This window comes from Rhineura floridana, chromosome 6 (genome assembly GCF_030035675.1).
Source record: "Rhineura floridana isolate rRhiFlo1 chromosome 6, rRhiFlo1.hap2, whole genome shotgun sequence".
Classification (NCBI taxonomy): Eukaryota; Metazoa; Chordata; class Lepidosauria; order Squamata; family Rhineuridae; genus Rhineura; species Rhineura floridana.
In genome coordinates, this window is record NC_084485.1 from 34,952,952 (window position 1) to 34,957,061 (window position 4,110).

At 41.4% G+C, this 4,110-nt stretch overlaps 1 long non-coding RNA gene across 1 annotated transcript in view; it reads right to left on the minus strand.

The window, feature by feature from the left end:
• LOC133387185 (uncharacterized) overlaps positions 1 to 4,110 on the minus strand; it is a 29,377-nt gene that overhangs the window by 24,490 nt on the left and 777 nt on the right. The gene's annotated exons all lie outside the window — the stretch shown is intronic.

Genomic DNA, 4,110 nt, shown 5'->3' on the forward strand with positions numbered 1-4,110 from the left:
CTATGGAATAGTCTTGCTGACGAGGTGCGCCTGGCGCCAACTTTGCTCTCTTTTCGGCGCCAGGTTAAAACGTACCTCTTTTCCCAGGCATTTTAATATTTTAATATTCTTAGTATATTTATTACATCTTAGTATACTAGAACAATTATGTAATGTTTTTAGTCCTTGAATTTTGTTATGTGTGTGGTATTGATATGTGATTTTATTATATTGTATTTTAAATTTATGCTGTTCACCGCCCAGAGAGCCGTTGGCTGTGGGTGGTATAAAAATTGAATAAAATAATAATAAATAATAAATAATAATATACTGTATTTTCAGGAGGTCTGTTCCACACAACATAGGAAGCGGACCCTTAGTGTTGTGGCAGCTACCCTTTGGAATTCCCTCCCCTTAAATATTAGACAGGCGCCATCTCTGTTATCCTTTCAGCACCTTCTGAAGACCTTCCTCTTTCAACAAGCCTTTTATGGAGAGACTGTAACCCAGTCTGTGTCTGTGCTGGAATTGTTTTTTAAGAAGTTTTTAATGTTGCTTTTTAAAATGTGTTTTAAAGATATTTTGTTTTAATATGTTTTTAAGGATGTTTTGTTTTAATATGTTTTGAAGTCTTTTGTTTTAAAGATGTTTTAAAGTGTTTTTAGTGTTTTTGTTTGCCGCTCCAGGCTTCTTCTAGGAGGAAGGGTGGGATATAATACAAATAAATCTTACACAATGAGAACTCACAATCAGAAATACATGATGGGCAAGAAAACTGGATTTGCAAGCCATGGGAACAAAACAAGTTGCTCTATACAGTTAGACCAGTGTTACCCAACCTTTTTTGACCCAACGCCCCATTGCAAAATCTTTTTGTGCCCAACGCCCCCCTCAGATTAAGTATATGCCAATGCTTCCTATTCTTCCCTTAAAATATGAGTAATGCATAAAAGGTATTTTCAATTAATATTACTGATCGTTTTTATCATGCCTTTTTATTGCACTTAGATTACAGATTGAATTCTTAGTATGATTTATTAATATACATACATAGTTATAGAAAAGTAAACATCACAAAAACAACGGATAGCGAGTGTGTCCCATTCCTGAAGAAAACCAGCTAAAAACTGACTGCGCCCTCCACCAATACACCCAGCTTATCAAACACTCTCTCGTGATTGGTTCCAACATCCCTCAAGACAGCATTGGAACATTACCTAGTGCCGGGGCGTGGCTAATATCCTCATTCCTTGATATGACACTGGCTGCTATTCAGAATTTCTTTACTAAAGAGCACACACTATTTATAATGTTATTTCCATGAACTGAGACTATTAAATACATTCTAACTGGGGACAAAACAGTTTAAAAATTAATGATTTGTGTATTAAATAAAATTAAACTTAAATGCTTCAACTGTCGCATCAGACCGCCAAATGTCAACGCCCCACTAATGAACCCAAACGCCCCCCTAAAGTTTGTAGTCATGCCAACGCCCCCCTGAAAGGCTACCAGGGGGGCGCTACCGCCCACATTGGGAATCGCTGAGTTAGACAATTGATCCATCAGGCTCAAAACTGTCTACAACAGGGGTTCCCAAACTTTTTTCTCCATGCACCACTTGAAAACTGCTGAAGGTCTTGGTGGACCACTTAATGATTTTTCTGCCTTTTGCAGCAATTGTAATGTGCTGTGCTAGATGCTACATGGTTTAATTGTATTTTTACAGAAAAGACACAGAACACCTGAATGAAGCTCACAGACCATTGGTTTGGGAATCTCTGGTGTAAGTACACTAACTGGCAAAGGCTCTCCATGGTTTCAGACAAGGGTCTCTCCCAGCCCTACTTGGAGATGCCTAGGATTGAGCTTGGGACTTTTTGCAGACAAAAGATGTGGTCTACCATTAACCTATGAACTATGGTTCTTCTCCTAAGTGACCATGTCATCTGCCTCTGGCCCCTTCAGATCTGGGTATATGATTGTACACTGTACAGTCTTGCCCATGTTTGGGTCTGCTGTACCTACTATCTGAATGAGGCCCCCAACAGATTTCTACATGGGAAATGCAGCCTCTGCCAAAAAAAGCTCACCCACCCCTGCTCTATATAAGCCCTCTTTCTTCAATAGGATTACACCAGAATAAAGTATTCTTCAGACTGCAAGTTTATAGCCTGACTCAGAATCCAGTTATGTCAAAGCGACCTCTAGCAGCTAAATCTCTGAAGGTGACTTGAAATCACAGGAAAATCAACTGTCAAAAGAGGGACTTCAAAAGAATGTCATCAGCCTGTGGCTAAAACTGCTGATCTTCACTGAAGAAGGAAGGCCATTTTGACAAAGAGTTTCTTTTTTATTAAAAGAATAAGTTCCCAAAAAGTAAGATTTTAAGAATTTCAAGATACATGCATGACATTTAAGAATGTCAGAATTCTCAATTTTTAACACAGCTAAGGGCAACCTAGGATTACATTTTATTATTATACTTTTATCCTGCCCTTTCTCCAAGGTGTTCAGGGCAGCAGGCATGTTATCCTCATAATAATTCTGTTAGATAGACTAGACTGAGAGTGACTGGCCAAAGTTACTCAGTGAGTTTTGGGACAGAGCAGGGATTTGAAATCGGGTCTCTACGGACCTCCTCCAATTCTATCCACTACACCACAATGATAAAAACACAATACCAACCGAAAGATACATTTGATGGTTGTTATGTACCAATTGGTACAAAATAACTGCGTTACGCATACACACTGACGAAATTAACAGAGCTGGAGGCAGGATTGCCATCTTTCCTGCCCACTCCTTTCTAGGCAGGGAACTACCTGGAACCTTCCAGGCAGGACTTCTGTACTTTTAACAGTTGTAGCAATAAACAAAATGGTGCAGCTGTTTCTCTACAATGTACCCAATGCTAGAAAAAGGCTTCACCTTCTGGGTTTCTACCTGTCAAACATCTGGTAAAGGCAACAGGGGTTGTGCCACTGATGGATTATTTCCAGAAGGGTAAGCCACATTAGTCTGTTGCCCCAAAACAACAAAAAGTCTTGTGACACCTTAAAGGCCAACACATTTTGTTATTTTATTATTTATTTATTTATTACATTTATATACCGCCCCATAGCCGAAGCTCTCTGGGCGGTTTACAGCAATTAAAAACATTAAGAACAAATATACAAATATTAAAACACAAAAACAATTTAAAAACACAATTTAATTCTTTTAAAAAAAAAAATTAAAAACACATGCTAAAATGCCTGGGAGCAGAAGAAAGTCTTGACCTGGCACTGAAAAGGTAACAGTGTTGGTGCCAGGCGCACCTCGTCAGCCTTATGGCATAAGCTTTTGTGCACCTCATGGAAGTGTACTCTAGTCAGGGAATGCTTATGTCATAATAAAATGTGTTACGTCTTCAAGGTGTCACAAGACTTGTTACTGTTTCCGATGCATATGTTGTGTGTGGGAAGAAGGCAGCAAGCTGCATACCACTTACTATCCCTCCTCCCGTAGTCATTGAAACAAACGGGTTTTACCCAGGCTACCACAGACTCTCCAGAGGTTCCGGCAGGTACCTGGCTACCTGTTCCTTTTGACTGGAGATGCCAGGGATTGAACCTGATACTTTCTGCATAGGCTCCATCACTGAGAGATGCAGCAGTATGTGTGTGTGTGTGAATACGCAACCTTCTGCTCATCCCTTGCAAATCTGCTGCGAGATCCAGCGTAGAACACTCCGAGGTGGAAGCTACCATTAGGAAAAGTGGAGGAGGGACGGAAGGAATACTTCCCCCTCTTTGTTCCCTGTGCAATATCTTATTTGAGCCAGGCCGTGGCCATCCCTCTGAGAAAACCCCACACCTGGCTGACATGGCACAATGAAGACGGGGCTGGGCTAAACCTAGGGCAGGGTGGTGTCCAATGAACGGGAGGGGGGAGTTGCAACCGCAGGAAGAAGCGGAGAGGGGGTGGAAGAAAGGAATCTAAGTTATCTTTTTCTTCCTCGCTCCCAGACGGGTCAGACCACCATGCCCTGTTACCATGGCGACCAAGCAGCATTCTCCCAGACTGCAGCCGACCCACTCCTCTCCGCGGCCCTAACAGTCCAATAGGGGAAGCGGGCGAGGCAAGAGG